Source organism: Ambystoma mexicanum, chromosome 5p (genome assembly GCF_040938575.1).
Source record: "Ambystoma mexicanum isolate Mex_15411 chromosome 5p, UKY_AmexF1_1, whole genome shotgun sequence".
NCBI classification, from domain to species: Eukaryota; Metazoa; Chordata; class Amphibia; order Caudata; family Ambystomatidae; genus Ambystoma; species Ambystoma mexicanum.
In genome coordinates, this window is record NC_090930.1 from 1,087,929,118 (window position 1) to 1,087,948,346 (window position 19,229).

Here is a 19,229-nt window from a genome sequence, read left to right on the forward strand (position 1 = left end):
CAGTTTGTTGTGATGTAAGCTGATGGTTCAATAAATTAACCACCTGTAACTCCGAAGACTGGATTATTTCTTTCCTTTGCCTCCAAAGCGTGTCAACCTCTCTTGAAGTATTTTTGGAGTGGCCTTTGCCCTCTCTCCCTGGAAGGGTTTTCCTCCATTTTGGTGGCTTCAACCTCTTCCTCTTCCATGGCCCTCTCCTTCTTTTGAGTCTTGCCATCTTGCCAGAGGAGTGTCCTTTCCTCCAAAGAATGTAACCTCATCTGACTCGGAAGAGGAAGCGGTTGCTTTAGAGGTGTTTTCTATTGTGTTATCCTTAGAAATAGAGAGTAATTTGTGTAATTGATCGAATCTCTTGGCAAATGTATATCCACACCCCAACAACTAGTCAGTTTTATCATGTATAAACTTGTGTTGTATGTATTTATATATTCAAGGAAAATGTTTTAGTTGCAGGGATGTTAAGGTGAGAACGTAATGCAACAAAACCTTGGCAATTCAGATAAAGCCACCTTAACTTCGCCCCCGCTGTTGCGCAGACTATGACCACAGTGATGACATGACAGATCAAATCACTGATGACATCACTAATTACCTGTTGTATGAGAACAATAATGACATTACAAATCACATAACTGATGCCCTCATCGGTGACAACAGTAATTGCATTGTATATAACAGATTACATCAATGAGGAATTAGACATAACATCATTTATAAGTTAGCTCATGAAAACTTTGATTACCTTAGTAAGAATTTAGGCTGTGGACTTGGCCTTGACAAGGGCTGGGGTCACTGGCCAGCACCAACATAGCTAGTGGTCCGTTAGTTTTCAAAAATACCAATTTGCATGGTTAACTGACATGTCTAGTAGCCTGTCACTGTTTTAAAATATACAGTAGGCAACGTTGAAAGCAGTAGTCAGTGTCCATTGGTTAAGGCCATAGCTAGTGCCCATTAATATGTCAGAATATACAGTCGACATAGGCTGTGGCCACTGCCTAGTATTGTGTTGAAGACCATGGCTAGTGGCTGGTTAGTATATATAATATTCAGTGGGTACAGTCGAATGCTATAACTAGTGGCTGGTTAGTGTTGTGTAATGAGGAACAAAACATGCACAGACTGTTGCCAGTCGGTAACCCTGTACTGCACTCCTAGTGGGAATGATATCCCAATTAGTGATTAAGCCTGACTGAAACCAAAGGACTCCCAGATGGGAGTAGTTGTTCAGCAAGGCACATTTTCAACTATTTCAAAGAAAAGCGATCAGCTTAATCAAGTGTTTAAAGTATTGAAGTGTTAAAGTGGTTCACCTGGTACATCCAGCTCTATCTCGCTGTAGGCCCCCAGTCAACAAACAATCCGGCTGGGAGCAAACACAGTTAACAGACTGACCTAGGTGACATTAAGTCATATCATTCACATTGAAAACAAATTCAACTTCCCACACTTAAAAGTATAAGAGGTGTGAGGGTCAATAAATTCAATTCCCAAAATAGTATATCTAAGAAAGTTTATAATTCACAAACAAAGGACAACATTTCTGTTGCTCTGGACAGAATGCTCTCTAACAAAAACATATATTGTAGGTAACAAAGGTAGGGTACACCTTTTAGCAGTATAATATGAACAAGTCATTCATATACAAAACAGAACAAAAACAGTTATCCAATTTCAATTTTCCCACTTCTGAGCCATCACATTCATTCAGCTCAGAAGTTCTAAAGACACTCCTATTGAGTTGTCAGTGCCAACGCGTTTCGGATTGTAGGAAATCCATCTTCAGGGCAGGATGTGTTTTAGATTTCAACAAGATTCAAAATTCAGTGGGATTTTCCTCAGGGTATAAGGATACACTAATTAGTTTCAAGGGGAGTTTGGAGAAACTAAAATGAGTATCTAACAGAGGTAGAGATAAACTGACCTGCTTTCCTTGGTACCCATAAACAATTCATGGACACCTGTGTAGTTAAAATTACATGACAAAAACAGCTTGTCAGGATCAGATCATTGGTGAGGGATCAAAATCTCAAATTATGTGAATATAATTTCATCGTGACTCACCCGGTCGGAAGACCCAAGATGTCTCGCCGGGTGTAGTGGCTGTATCAGGCTGTGGCTTCAACAATGAGCGACTGTAAGTATGAAGAAAGGAGAGGGGGTAACTTCAATGCATACGTACTCCCACTGAATGGCTATTAGTGCCGTTGGATGAGAGGTGAAAAAGTCACCCCTGTTTACTAATTAACTGTTGGTAACATATTCGCTCAAACATTACTCGTACTCGTTTCCGTTGTCCTTTAACTTACTTGTGAGAAAGATCGCCTGTAGGACGCTGAACGAAGCCGCCCACCTCGAGGACACGCTGCACAGCCTACCCAAGCCAAATCCGTTGCCCTGGGAACAGCCGCGCATGCGCATCCCCGTGCGGGCCGCCATCTTTGTATGGGAAGATCAACAGAATAATTCTACTCAGGGCTGTCGTGGTGTTGCACAAGCGCTTCCCAGATACCGTTGCTAAGGACGCGCTCGGAGCATGCGCCACGTTGCCATTGGATTTGTCAGTTGTTCTGCTTCACTCGTACTAGTAAGTACATAGGTGGGGATCATAGCATTGTCCGGTTGTGTATGGGGGTACATGCGCCTGCTCGGGTGAAGTCAAATTAATTAGTTTAGTGTTGTGTAATGCACAGTGGGCATGGCCGAAGGCCATCGCTTATTGCATTTCATTAGTTTAAAATGTACAGTGGACATGGGCAAATGATGTACAAACTGCCCAATGTCAAAGGACATTTCTAGTGGCCCATTTGTATGTTAGAATATATAGTAGGCACAGTCAAAGATTGTGGCCACTGGCCAGTATTGTGCTAAAGTCCATGGCTAGTGCCTGGCTAGGGTATATTATATAGAGTGGCCATGGTCAAAAGCCATAGATAGGGGCTGGTTAGTGTTGTATAATACACAGTGCGCAGGTCCGAAGTCCATTGCTTATGCCATGTTAGTATTTTAAAATATACAGTACACATGGCCAAAAGATGTACAAAGTGCTCATGGTTAGTAGCCCATTTAAGTGTTATAATATATTGTGGACATAGTCAAACATTGTGGCCACTGGCCAGTATTGTGCTAAAGTCCATGGCTAGTGCATGTTCAGTGTATATAATATACAGTGGACACTGTTGAAAGCTGCATCCATAGGTAAAGGCCAACATCTATGGTTGTGAGCTTGTTAGTCTTTTAAAATATTCAGTGCACACGAGTGAAGGTTGTGACCCTGTCCATAACTGAAGGCCATGGCTAGTACCCATTCATGTGTTAAAATATATTTGACCATGCATACTGACCAAGGCTGAAGCCCATGCTTAATAGCAGTTCCTGTTGTAGTGTAATTAGTGATGTGATCAGTGATGTGAACTGTGATGTCATCATTGTGGTCATAGTCTGCGCAACAGGGGCCACAAAGTTAAGGTGGCTTTAACTGAATTTCCAGGGTTTGGTTGCATTAAGTTCTCAACTTAACATCCCTGCAACTAAAGTTTTTTACATGAATTTCAATGGTTTTGTTATTCGATACATAATTAACAATAATAATTCAGAGAATTCAGCTTATCAAAACACTGTGTTATGTCTAGAAAGTAAAATAAAAAGCAATTGGACAACCACATTCCCCCCAAATTAACCGGTTGTTACATAAAATGAGTTTGCATATGTACTTAACTTTTTGAAGTATTAACATGTATATGTACTGTTCATGAAAAGTTATTAAAGTCTTACAGTAACTGTCAGTATATTTTAAAATAAATATTTACAAGACTACTGCACATATATATGTAGAAATATATATATATATTTTTAAAGTTTTATTGCTGCGCCTACCAAGGATACATGCACGGCTACATAAAGCAACGACTGGGGGAGCGGGTAACCCGTGTGTGCGAAATAAGCGAATAGAACGTTGACATCCTTTGATGTGGCTATGCATCTTCAAGTCTAATACACCAGCCAATGGTATGACATGCTGCGGTGCCGCACCTACATGTTATACGCATCAACAAACCATCCAGTCAGTCACACATTGCGAAGTATTGACGCAAGTACACCCATGCCGTTTGATGTAACCTGCGTGTGCAAAATAAATAAATGGGATGTCAAACTCCTGTAACGTGCCTACGCCTCTTCATGCATAATGCATCATCCAACCATAACACGTGTTGCGGTTCCGCGCCTACATGTGACTTTTATACATGTCAACAAACTATCCAATTACACGTTGCGCTGTATCAACACAGCTACGCCCATGCTGTTTGACGACATCCGCGCATCCGAGACTGTCCAATCAGACGGCTTGGCAGTCTGTAGCCGTGAATAATCACCACACCCACAAAAAATAACTTTACATTAATCATTGCTATCCGTACTTACCAGTGAAAGGGTTTTTGAGTAACTGCAAGCACGTTTGGCACTTTACCCTTTAAGCTCTTCATCCTTTTTACCCAGTTTTCTCAGAATCAGATTTTCCTTTGTCTTGTGATTTGTTTAGTTTGTCTATTTTTTGTTTCATTTCCTTGTTTTCTTTTTTTTACTTTTTCATTTTTTGCAGCATTGTCTTTTTCATGTTGTAATTTATTCTTTTATATTTGCTCCCCGGAACAGTAGGAACAGTGAGGATGGCATCATCATTTGGGTCGACAATCCTTCACCACCCAAGAAGAAGCACACAGGAATGAAAAAAACTCCAGACAGTTGGCGCTTTTTTAAAGTGAAGGAACATTGCTCCAGAAAAGAGGAGGAGGAGGTACTGTGCACCTTCTGCAATATGACTCCACACTGTGGGCCTTCCGATATCCCATTTCAAAGTCTAGGAACATGGACAATGACCAACCATCTGGTGTGAGTTCACTGGGACGATGTCGATGATGAATATCGTAAAGCCCGTGAACATCACAAAAGAAAAATGCATGCAACCTGTTCCTTGCATAGACATTGATCAGCACCACCTACATAAGCTCCATCCACCAGTGCATCAACAACTCCAGCTGCAAAGGAAGCCTCTACATCAGCAGTGGTAGCCAGTATACAAACTCCTACCTTACAAACACCCATTCCAACCATGATGAAAGTCATGTGTACAAAATACTGTGATTGGATAGTTAAGGAAGATGCCACATTTAGCGAATGGCAGAATTTAATCACACAACACCAAATTACTTGCCATGGTTATTATTTTTTAAAGTGTCAATTTATTCCCCCGCCCCTTTTTTTTCGAAACTTCAACAGCGATATCACAACCAAGTTTGCATTCACCAGTTGCACTGCTTCATAACACTTCCCAGATTCCGTGATGAAAGTCTTGTGTGGACGATGCCTCGAATGGGTAGCCATCGGAGAAGCCACAGTTAAGGAATTGGAGACATTCCACTACATGTGAAACATCATTATAAATACTAGAAAGGTCACTACGAAAGCTTTCCATACATCTCCTGCTTCCCTCTACAGCAGTACCACTAACTCTCACTAACTGAACAGGTTATCATGTCTGTTCTTGCGAGAGAGGGGCGCCCGCTACCTTTGTTAAACTATTTGTTAAGGAACCTGGGATTGGTAACCCTAGGTCTCCTGGGGGCAACCAGACGTGGTCTCCCTCTCACTGTGCTTAGAGAGGCATCAGCTTCACCTCACTGATGATCCCCAACAAGGGTGAAACACGTGTATGGGGTTGCTGGTGGTACTCTCGTTCAGATTGGAATTGCCATTGTATTTCGGTGCTGGACTGCCCCTGGGCAGGACAAAGACTGATATGCAAATGGATATTTCCCATCTGTGAAAGGCACAGTGAGTAAAAGCAGTGGCTGCGAACTCTCAAGTGGTTAATAACCACTGAACAGGTTATCATGTCTGTTCTTGCGAGAGAGGGGCGCCCGCTACCTTTGTTAAACTATTTGTTAAGGAACCTGGGATTGGTAACCCTAGGTCTCCTGGGGGCAACCAGACGTGGTCTCCCTCTCACTGTGCTTAGAGAGGCATCAGCTTCACCTCACTGATGATCCCCAACAAGGGTGAAACACGTGTATGGGGTTGCTGGTGGTACTCTCGTTCAGATTGGAATTGCCATTGTATTTCGGTGCTGGACTGCCCCTGGGCAGGACAAAGACTGATATGCAAATGGATATTTCCCATCTGTGAAAGGCACAGTGAGTAAAAGCAGTGGCTGCGAACTCTCAAGTGGTTAATAACCACTGAACAGGTTATCATGTCTGTTCTTGCGAGAGAGGGGCGCCCGCTACCTTTGTTAAACTATTTGTTAAGGAACCTGGGATTGGTAACCCTAGGTCTCCTGGGGGCAACCAGACGTGGTCTCCCTCTCACTGTGCTTAGAGAGGCATCAGCTTCACCTCACTGATGATCCCCAACAAGGGTGAAACACGTGTATGGGGTTGCTGGTGGTACTCTCGTTCAGATTGGAATTGCCATTGTATTTCGGTGCTGGACTGCCCCTGGGCAGGACAAAGACTGATATGCAAATGGATATTTCCCATCTGTGAAAGGCACAGTGAGTAAAAGCAGTGGCTGCGAACTCTCAAGTGGTTAATAACCACTGAACAGGTTATCATGTCTGTTCTTGCGAGAGAGGGGCGCCCGCTACCTTTGTTAAACTATTTGTTAAGGAACCTGGGATTGGTAACCCTAGGTCTCCTGGGGGCAACCAGACGTGGTCTCCCTCTCACTGTGCTTAGAGAGGCATCAGCTTCACCTCACTGATGATCCCCAACAAGGGTGAAACACGTGTATGGGGTTGCTGGTGGTACTCTCGTTCAGATTGGAATTGCCATTGTATTTCGGTGCTGGACTGCCCCTGGGCAGGACAAAGACTGATATGCAAATGGATATTTCCCATCTGTGAAAGGCACAGTGAGTAAAAGCAGTGGCTGCGAACTCTCAAGTGGTTAATAACCACTGAACAGGTTATCATGTCTGTTCTTGCGAGAGAGGGGCGCCCGCTACCTTTGTTAAACTATTTGTTAAGGAACCTGGGATTGGTAACCCTAGGTCTCCTGGGGGCAACCAGACGTGGTCTCCCTCTCACTGTGCTTAGAGAGGCATCAGCTTCACCTCACTGATGATCCCCAACAAGGGTGAAACACGTGTATGGGGTTGCTGGTGGTACTCTCGTTCAGATTGGAATTGCCATTGTATTTCGGTGCTGGACTGCCCCTGGGCAGGACAAAGACTGATATGCAAATGGATATTTCCCATCTGTGAAAGGCACAGTGAGTAAAAGCAGTGGCTGCGAACTCTCAAGTGGTTAATAACCACTGAACAGGTTATCATGTCTGTTCTTGCGAGAGAGGGGCGCCCGCTACCTTTGTTAAACTTTTGAATATAGGTTGACCTTTCACGGGAGTTAACTGTGCAATATCTAGTGCAAATCCACTGGGATGATTATAACAATGCAGCTAAAGGAAAATACAAATATAAGCAATTTACAAAAATGAACTTGCACAACAACAGCAATTGAACTACCTCACAAAACACTCCAAACAACTACATGTACTGCATACCTCATATACATTAAAAGTACAAGAAGTACAATCAAATAAGCTTCAACCTTAACAGCGAATACAAAAACTACTTATCCGCATTGTTTAAACTTAAAAATAAATAAAAATATACTTGCCACTCAAACACAGCAAATGAAGAAAATGATAATGAACACCATCTGATAGCAATGGTCACTACAACTAACACATGCAGCACTGCAAATAAACCTTCAAATTTGTAAATAAAGATTAACACTTACTTTCACATCAGCCACACTCCTGCCATGTGCACATCCAGAGTTCAGGAATCAAAAGGACAAAACTGCTGAAAATGGTGGCTTTTATACTTTCCAAAACAAACTACTAAGATGGCTGTCACATTTTCAGCACAACCTATCACTAAGCCCTACATAAATGCAAAAATTACAACAACCAATAACAAACAATGAAACTGACACAAACCTATTTTTACCCCACGCAGCCTCTTTCATAGCCATGGCTATTCGACGTGGCTACAGGTCTTGATTTGTATCCGCAGCTACATGCACATTTTTCTGCAAGCCCAAAATCAAACTAAATTAGCTTAAAACCTTCAAATCAAATAAGTAAACAACTAAGTACATAAAATAACACACACAATAAAATTCTGCTCTGTATCATCCACATGAACATATGATTATTGCATAGAAAATGTATATTTATAGACGCAAATTTAAATATACTCATGGTTCCAGTCGCAACTAATGAAACGCAGAATATTATCAACGCGCCTACACATGTTATTTTTATAGATGCGGCTATAAAAGAGCCCCTCCTAGATGTTTGCTGATAACCGCGTCTATCTCCAAAAACTACAAATTCAAAATTGCATTTCCAACAAACTCCAAAAACTGTCCCTAGCATGCCTACCAGCCCCCCTCCACTCCTTATAGTCATCATCCACTCCCCTAGTCTCTTGCAATCCCCCAAAACACTCAATGTGTATAAGATGCCCCCCCGCCCAAAATTTTGGATAGCCGGTGCTACTACATGTCCACAAACACACAACGTGTCACTTGCTCGAATATAGCCACGGCTGCACTGGGGGTTGGGATGAGGATCTCCCCGAGAATAGCAATGCCGCACGCTGGGATAGCAGCGAATAATAACAACAGCACCATCGACCAATTAGAAGTACAACACACACACATCATACATACCCTGCTCATACAAACTACTAGAAATTCAAACTAGGAATCATTTTCTTGGAAACAGAGAAATACTGAAGATATCATGGCTTGTTTGAAAACTGTATGGCTAATTGGAGATAGTTGCCTGTTTTGGTTGCTGGTTTATTGTGAGAAACTAAATATTAACAAGGTTTGAGAGATTTTACAATTAAATGGTTTGGATTGCTGGGAATGTGTTGGTTCCAGGTTTTTCAAAAATTGTTAAGTCTGAGAAGTATGGGGCACCCAGGCGTCATACTAATTAATTGTGGAGGCATTGATTTGGGAAATGTACGAGGGGTGTCCTTTACTTTAATGATGAAACAAGACATTGGAAACTAATGGAACTAACTCCCCCCACCATCTTTATCATTTCCAATCTCACTCAGAGGCAAAAAAGAGATGTAATAGTAACATTAAGAAATCCTGGAGAAATGTCAATAAAGCAGTTTCAGCATTCATGACAGACCACAACCAATTATGGATTGCAAACAACAACCTACAGTTCTACATGGCCAATTTCTATAGACATGATGGAGTACACCTAATCGATGAAGGAAATGCAGTGTTCCTTCATAACATCAAAACAGTATTCCTAATGTGCTAGAGTTCTACACTCAGTGTACCCCAAAACAGTGTTTTTAAGGACTACTTATATAAAAATACACAAATACAATAAATAATAACAAAAACCATTTGTTATTATAACCGTGGCTACAGTTCATTCACTTGTATCATAACTGCGGTTGCAAAAAGTCAGTTGACAGGGGAGTGACTTCAAGTTTTATACTACAATCCACCATAAATGATCAATACAGAACAACACTACTCAAGTACTCATGTAAAGTAACTGAAAAATAAGAAACCATAGAAAAATACTTAACAGTAGACTAGATAGGCAAACATTGCACACCTACACCTCATAATACCAAAAGTTACAATACACAACCTAAAATACATTGTATGGTGCATCTAAAACTAGACTACAATTGCTCCTTTTTATATTAATTTTGTTAAACTATTTTCTTCTATTTTCTCCAAAGTCTCACATGTTCAGAAGTCTGAAAACACACATCCAAAATAAAAAAGACTCTCTAATATCTACCAGGACACTGTAGTGATTTTACACACCTGACTTCACTATACCTAAACAAAGTACTTTAAAAAAAAACACTGACACCCCAAACTATATAGCCACGGATACTGAACTGCACATACCCTCGGCCATCTCTAGTCCTTTGTAGCCTGCGATATAACTGTGAATATTGAAAAAAACGGCTGAAACTAAAATGCTTTCCAGCCCCCTTGCACCTCACCAAGTGGCCCCCTCATCCTTGCCAGCTCCCCCCACTACCCAGATGGCCTCCTCACCTCCCCTGCCCTCTCCCTTTCCCCGCACAATACACACAGTTTGCTATGAGGTGTCAGCTATTTGCGGATATTGCAGAGGCTTTGGAAGGCTTAGTGTTGCAAACTCGGCCCCTGTACTCCCTCCAACTCCCATATTTCAATCAGTGCCCTGTAGCCATCCCCCTACCTCTGCCCTGATGGCATTTGTATGTTGTTTGACCTGCAAACATATTGTCTAGCTAATCATGGACAATAATTAATGAATGAAGACTAAATGCACACACGGGACAGTCCTCTTGTGTTATTTCTGGTCTGCCATTGTTACATAGCAAAGAGATTGCAGCTGGTTTTTCCAGTCAATATTTTTGTAATGAATAACAAGAAACAAGTTTGTAACAGCCAAACTCTTTAAAATCTGCGAGGAACTGGCCAATCATGTTGCAGTCTTTACCTCCCCGGTTCCCTCCAAAGCACTCTGTATGTCTCTGGCCTCTCACATTACCGCTAAAACTCAGGACATACTGTCCTCTATCTCCTCTTCCTCTCACTCTTCCCCTCCCAGCCCCCGTTTGGCCATATCTCTCTCTCCTCTTTCTCTCTGACAACACCTGGCAAGGTTTTTTGACAAGTCCGATCTATGAAAGTGTTGTCTAAACAGGTGCTCCCCTGCTCTTCCAGAACCATCAAGGACCATATTGACACCCTCGCTCCAGCCTTGGCTGATATCTGTAATCACTCTTTCACCACTGGAACTTTCCACTCTGCCCTTAAGCACTCCCTTGTGCACCCCCACATCAAGAAGCCAGCTGCCAATCCTACCTGCCCAGAAAACTATCACCCAACCTCCATCACCCCTTTCCTGGGCAAACTCTTGAAAATGCTGGCCATCTCCCAAATCACTCTCCACACTGAATCTGTTAGTTGTCTCCATGATCATAAGTCTGGCTTCAGAGCTGCCAGAGGCATGGAAACTGCTCTCCTGAACACCCGTGAAGATCTGCTCTCTAACCTTGATTCCAACATTCCTTCTTTCCTCATCCTCCTTGATCCTTCCTCTGCGTTCTGCACAGTCAACCATGCCACCCTGATAAATTGACTCTGTAAGAACCTGGTGATCACGGATCAGCACTGGAGTGGCTTACCTCCTTCCCCTTGGACCGCCCTCCCCCCAAACAGGTCCAACTTGGTCCCTTTCTCTCTGCCACCTCTCTCTCTACCCGTGGTGTTATCCAGGGCCCTAACCTCTCACCCTGGTTTTTCAACCTCTACTTGGGCCCTTTGGCCCACCGGATCTCTACCTTCTCCTCTATCTTTGAGTGTTATGCAGATGACCCTCAGCTTTCCTTTCTGCTCCCCTCTACCTTCTCTCCTCTCTCGCTCATTCCACAATAATCCACACCTCAGGGGGGCCTTTTGATTAGCAAATCATGTATTAAACTCACCCAGAAAGCTGTGAAATCCTAGCACGGACCTCATTTCACCAAAATGCCTGGGGTAGCATAGGTGAAATCAGATGACCCTTGACATCTGATGATATCACAGGAAGTGATGTCATTTGACCCCGCCACGAAGTGACATCACGGGAAGTGATGGAACACAACCTTTTATCCCTTGACATAACAGGAAGTGGCATCACATAACATTGTTCCAAGTGCACAATGACAAATATGGTTACAATATCACTGTAACGTGATAAACATTTCATACACCATATGTATCGGCATTAAAAAACATGCTATAACTGCAACTTGCGAAAAGCAAACTACATAGTCCAAAATGGTTGCTTATTCTACTCTAAATGCTTTTCGGGGTATTTTATCTGCATTGTGAATTTGAGGTGTTTAAGAACATACTAAATCAGTGACCTACTCCCTGAAGTGGACCTGAAATAAACCTTTAATGAGTCTAGTAATTATTGTATAGAATTCCAGAAAGACAAATTTTTTGTTATTTCTATTCTTTCTTAAATAGGGTGACTGCTCAAAGTATTACACTTGTGGAACCCCCTGTTTTTTTAAGAAGCCTGACCAGCTCCAGAAACAAAGAGCCACATGGCATTGGCCACATCCCAGGAGCTTCAATTTGTAAGGGGTAGCAAGGGAGACCACAGCCGTAGCAAGGGAGACCTCAGGGGTCACAAGTGCAACCCCTAAATGATGTCCCTGAATCCTATAACTTTACCCATTTCCATTGTTCTATAGCCTTTACATTTTTCTACCCCCAGAACCTCTGCCTCTAGTTTCTCACTGCACGCATTACTCAACTGCAGCAAGTACTTCAGAAAAAAGTCACAGCCCTTTTAACATGGCTCGAGATCAGCCCAATGGAGACTTCTATAGAACTCCAGATACAACTTATTAATGTCAATACCTACATTAGTGCCTTTGACAAGAGTAAAAATAGTAAATCAAGGAATTTAAACTGGTCCCTAAACTATCAATGTTGGGGAGGTCACCAACATTGTTACTTGAGTAGTAGAACACAACCTGCCTGTTATCATCTTCGTTTTCAGTCACAAAGCACACACACCTTATATTATATTCCCCCTTTCAGTGACATTACTTGTAAATAGGGTTACACAAAATATGTTTAATTGCTATCTGGGATTTAATTAATTTTTGGGACATTTGTCAAGATAATGTGGTGTCATTGTTTTCATTTTTGGTTAGACTTTCAAAGGCCAGGAACAGTTAACCCAGCAAGGTAAACAGTAACTTTCTTTCTGTCAACCTGCTTCCAAAATCCCTCTCAGGTAATATGGTCCTGTCTTGGAAAAACCTCTGCATTTAGTTTAATGTAAGAAAATTATCTCTTTATGAGATTTTCCTATATCAGGCCATCCAGTTGGAAACCCAATTACTTTCACATCTCTTGCTTTTCTATTTTCCTAAAATTCACAACCTCTTCCTATATGATTGAGTTTAAATATCCATCAAACTCTATCAAGCTAGCATCATTTGAAGAGGCATATTTAAATTGGACATAGCCTATCGTAGGTTCCCTTCACATACGTGCACACACTAAAGTCATCCTCATTGCTTCCATGGCTCATTTAATGATTGTTGTCTTAAGAGATGTTTTAGCTCTGAGGTCGCCCTCCCCTTAGGAATGAGGAATCAAATTGGTCTGCAATATAATAATTGTTCTTATAATTCTCAGAATGGACATGTAATGTTCATAAACATTATATATTTAGATTCCCACAAATATTTTGAAGCAGGAACATCCTTCATGTTTTTGTAACTGCATGCATAAATCATTTTTTAAATATTCAAATGTATATATAATTCATACATTTTAAGCATGTTTTTTTATATGCATGAGATCCATGTCGTCTCCTGAATTCAGATCTATCTTTGCTTTCCTTTCCTTTGTCTTTCAGAAGCCGATAAAATAGCTCAGCAGGTTCAGTGCCCACTGCAGTTATCTTGTGTGATTTACAGGTTGCAGGTTCAAATCCTGGCAAGCCCAACTCAGCCTTTCATACTTCTGAGGTCAATGAATGAGTACTAGCTTTGTTGGATGATATTGTATGTACATATGTTCTATGTAAATCACTTTGGCGAAAGCTCCATATAAATAACACATCATCATTCCTAATCAGACAAATGGTTCTAAAAATGTGTTTCTCCTTTAAATCCGTCATTTTGTGCAGTGCATTTTCAGATAGGCCTTCGTTCTATGTATTTACTAGCTTGTATTTCGACTGCATAGTGTTTACTCCTACTATCAGAGACATCTGTTCTTGTAAACAAAGGACTATTTTAATAATCTGATTAATGGAACAGACACACATTTTCCTGCAGCCTTACTGTTCTGTCAGGTCTGAGGTTAGGGTGTGTAGAGACATCCACTCATTTGAAGGCACTATAACTGACTGACAATGAATTCACCAATATGTTAGAACAGTTGACTTTCAGATAAAATTAGCAAATAGGAATATGAAAACCCTGATTTTGGAATTAATTTTGACTTGTTGTTTGGTCTTTATAAAACCAGCCCTTGTTCTTGTTAACACAAATATGCATTAACCATGGTCAAATTGGTGGATATGAGCAATCTGACATTTGCACAAATATCCCTTTCAGACTTCAAACTAAGTCGACAATTTCAATGTCACATGACATGAAAAAGAAAAGGCTCTCTTTGTTTTCATTTATGTTCGTAATGGCAATCAAATGAAGTGTAAGATGATCAACAGCTTAAAATCACACTAACAAATGATTTGTAAAACACATTCTAGCATTTTTTTGCATAGTACTTTAATTCAAGCTGTTTAAGAGTGCCTTTTCCCTTTAACAAGTCAGCATGAATACATAAGCTCCTTTGCACTACAACACAGCATGTTTTTCTGAAAATTCTGTTTTGTCTGATTCACATTCATTACTTGGTATTTCAATATAAAGTAATTTTGAGATTCCATTATTAATCGAGAGCAGTGCATTCAATGAAATAATTGCTACACAACTAAGGTGAAGGAGGAGGTGATAAAACCAAGATGCAGAAATCATGAGCGGAAGTAGTTGCACCAGCAAAGAGGCAGAACTGGTCACGGGAGGTAGTGAAATCAATAAGTAGGCATAGTTGATAGTATCAGGAGGTGGTCTCATAAGTAAGGTGGTGAAGGTGAAATCAGCAGTAGCTGGTGGAAACTTGGATGAAGGGAAAGGCAGCAATAGTAGGGGGTGGAATCATTTCTAAGAAGGAGAATGAGATTATGTCATGAGGTAGTTACATCAGTTAGAAGGATGCAGTGTTTGTTTGTTTGTTTGTTTTGTTTTCTTATATAGCGCACTGAACCCTGAGGTAACTAGGCGCATAACTTGTGGAGTTGGTTACATACATGGTATAAATACAAATTACAATTTACAGGAATTAGATAAAATAGAATAAAGGTATTACAGAAAGATTGCAGTAAGATTACAGTATGGTTCCAGTTTTGGAAGTAGAGGCAGTTGCAAGACAATGTAGATATTCGCAATAAGATACAAGTATTTACAAGAAGATGGCAGTCAGAGTTAAGTACAAAACAATGCAATTAAGATCCATAAAGGATATTCACACTAATATACAGACATTTCTATGCAGATAGCAGTTGGATTTTAAGTTGGTACTTTGGATTACAAGGTTTGTTGTGAGGAGGAGTATGTAGAGAAGAGCCAGGATTTAACTTTGCCCCGAAAGTCTAGAAAGGAGTGTTCATTTCTGAGCACTGGTGGCAGGGAGTTCCAGGTTTTAGCAGCAAGAACTGGGAAGCTGAGTCCTCCTGGTTTTTGGAGTCTGTATTTGGGAATGCTAAGGCAGTGTGATTAATTGGCTCGGGTGGACCTGGATGATATTTTGGCGCTGAATTTATTGGCCACGTATTTGGGTGCGGTGTTATTGAGACATTTGTGGGTGATCATGAGAGTTCTGAAAGTGATTCTGTCTTTTATGGGGAGCCAATTGGCTGTCTATCTGGCTTGGTATATGTGGTCTGTTCGTCGGATGTTGAGGGCTGCTCTGAGAGCGTTGTTTTGCAGGACTTTCTGGATGTTTTGCTTGCTGGTCCCTAGGTAGAGGGAGTTGCAGTAGTCAAGTTTTGAAAGTATCAGTGCTCTCGCTAGAATGATACAGCTTTGTGATGATAAAAATGGTCTACAGGCGGTAATTAGTTTAGTTGTGTAGGCTGAAGAGGACGCTGTGGCGTTAACTTGACGAGAGAGAGATAGGGTGGAGTCGAGGTAGTCCCCCTAATGTTTTGGCATTTTTAGAGACCTTAATGACGTTTCCGTCGATATTGAAAGAGTTGTATTGTGGATTATGCTTGTTGAGGTGTTGTTTGGTGCCAATGAGTAGAAGCTCGGTTTTGTCATTGTTTAGACAAAGCCTGTGTTTGGCCATCCAGTCTTGAATGTTTCTATAGATTTCGTTTAGGCGGGAGGAGTCGTTATCATAGGAGCCTGAGAGCGTGATGAGGATCTGAGTATCATCAGCGTAGTTGGTGTATGGGACTGACATGTCATCTAGGAGGTCAAATACCATCTTGGTGAAGATGTTATATAGGGTGGGGGGGACGCAAGAGCCTTGGGATACTTCCCAGGTGATAGGCAAAGAGTTTGCTGAGGACGTGTCAGAAAAGACTCTCATGGATCTTTCGGCTAGGAAGGATTGGATCCATTTTGCTGCGTTAGGAGAAAAGGATGATGATGTGGTAAGGTGTGATGTTGATATGCTGTAGTCGACTAAATCAAAGGCCGCAGAGAGATCAAGCAGCAGGAGGAGGGATGGGTGTCCTTTTTCCTTGGCCTCATCCATCTGGATCTTCAGGTCTAGCAGTGCTGTCTCAGTGCCATGTTTAGGTCTGAAGCCTGATTGTCGGAGGCCAAGGAGGTTATGGGTTTTGAGGTGGACATGGATTTGAATGCATGCTGCTTTGTCGAGGATCTTAAGCAGGAATGGGAAGGTTGTGATGGGGCGGTAGTTGGTGGGAATACTTGTGTCTGGCGTGGGTTTTTTGATGAGAAGTTTGACCCAGGCATCTTTGAGGTTCTTAGGTACTGAGCATGAGGCAAAGGAAGAGTTGATGAGAGTTGGAATGAAGGGGGTGAAGTCTTTAGCTCCATCTTTAATGATGGATGCTGGGCAGATGAGCACTTGACATTTCGATGGTTTGAGGCCGGCAATTATGGATTCTACCTGAGAGATGGTGACCGGAGAGAATTCAAATAGATCCATGTTGTTGGGATGAGGTTTGTGGGTTGGGCTGGTGTTGGTTGTGCCTTTTATTGTTAGGAGAGTTATTTTAGTTTCTATTTTAGTCTAGAGTAGGGCTATTTTGTCTAGTAATGCCTTCTGGATGTTGGCACACCAGGTGGCATCTTTGTCACAGGTTGTTTGGGGAGGTACAAGCGATTTCATTTCCCTTAAAATGGTGAATAGTTCTTTTACATTGGAGTTGGCATTTTGTATTCTACCGTTAAAGGTGTTGCTTTTGGTGGTTACAGTTTGAGGTGATGGTAAGGAAACGCAAGTGGACACATCAGGAGGTAGTTGTGGAAGCAAGAAGGTGGTGTTGGCTTGAGTAGGAGGTGGTGGTGTGAATGACATGGATGAGTCGATCATATTAAACAGTGATGAGGAAGAGGCGAGCATGACACCAAGCTATTGTGATAGTGAACAGGAGGAGTGGGGTTCAGGAAGAAAACTGTAACAATGAAGAGTGGACTGTATCACAGACTGATTGAGAAACTGATAAGGAGGAGGAGTAGTTTTAGGAAGAGGGGGATCAAAGGTGACTCGAGGTGGAGAAAGAAGATGGTAGAGCCTAAGAGCTAAAACTCCAAATGGTTTGAAATGTTCAAAACAGTATTACAAGGTTCTTGTATAGATATGAATATTTGATTGTATTTGATTGTTTGACATGGATCTAGTAAAGGTCTGTGCTACTGCTGAACTTTGGCATACTGGTGGCTAAATAAATTAAACCAAAGGGATGCTCTTTTTCTGTTACAGAGATAACAGACAGACTGACCACTATTAGGCCTTGCATGTTTCATCTAAGCCCACTCTTTCTCAAAATCCCCCAGTAGTTTAAAATCGGCACTGTATATTTGTAGTTAGATCCTCTCTCTTTGGAAAAACCTTATATTTCGTTTTTTGTCTGGTTTAATTTTTTTTAATAGAAAGAAAACAGAAAATGAGGAACGGGTCATTGTGTTCATTGTGAGTTTGGTGGTGTTTGCAGGGGAAATAAACCCAAACTTGTTTACTGTTAGCGATACTCAGTCTGCCGGAATTACCACATATTACGAGTGTGGTAACATTGGTTTTAGTCCCCATTTGGACAACGCATTGGACTCCATTGGGATTTTGGAGGAAATACTGAGGTGGTAATTCTACCTGTTGGAATTCCTCCACTTTTTGTCATTAAAGTGGAGGCTATACCTCCACCATTTTACCACATATGTCTCCTCTACTTTAACACAAAACCTTGAATATGGTGGCATTGTAAAAGTGACATTGATTTCTTGCTGCCAAAGTAAGTGGTGGTAATATTGCCAACATTTGTTTACTGCAACACCAAACTCATAATGAGCCCCACAGTTTGAGCAAGTTGCCTTTTTGTCTGACATCACACTTAATTTGAAAACGTTGTTCATAATAGGTATTTTTTTCTAGTTTCAGTTTCAGTTAGTAAGTAGAGCCCACATGGTTCGAATAATTTGTTTTGTATAATTGGAAGAAGAGAAAGCTGATTCGAAGGAAAATATTACTCTTGTTGAAAAACGCTTTCATCCAGTTCAAACCATAATGACATATTGGCTCAAATTGGATTGAACTGATGTGTGCTAATTTGAATAAGACATTTGTTGACTCTGCTCGACTCCACTTGTGAGCCATCTCTGTGGAGACACCAATGACTGAAGCCGAATCAAGCCTTTTTCTTCATTGTTCGCACTGGCAATTGAGTTGAGAAGTTTAAGACTCGCCTACTGCTAGCATGAGGGCCTACAACAAGAAAAAGCAGGAAGAACAGCAACGAGGAAGAGAATTAGGGTCAAGGAAGAGCACAATGGTCTGCAATGAGGAAGAGCAAAAGGGTCTCAGATGAGGGACCGCAGAATGGACTGCAGTGAGTAAGAGCATGAGGAACTGAAATGAGGACGGGGATGGGGCTCTACAGTGAAGAGGAGCATAAGGGACTGCTATGAGGAAACGCACAAGAACAGCAAAGAACACTAGGGACTGTGATGGGAAGGAGCATGAAGGACTGCAACAAGGAATAGGATGAGGGCGAGAGATAAGAAAGAGCATGAGGGATTACGACAAAGACCATCAAGAGTAACTACAATGAGAATTAGTATGTGGGACTGTGGCATGAAAAACCAGATCAAAGAGGAAGATCTAGAGGTACTGTGATGAGAAAGTACACCAAGGACTGGGCTGGAGAAGGGCTTGGGGGTTGCAGCAAGGAATAGCATGTGTTATTGCAACAAGGAAGAGCATCATGGACTGGGTTGAGGAAGGGGATAAGGAACTGCAATAAGGAAGTGTGGGACAGACTGAGATAAAGAAGAGCATGAGGGGCTGGATAGTGCTTGATTATAGCCATTAAAGGACTGGAAATTTTGTGTTGTATCATTGACTTTAA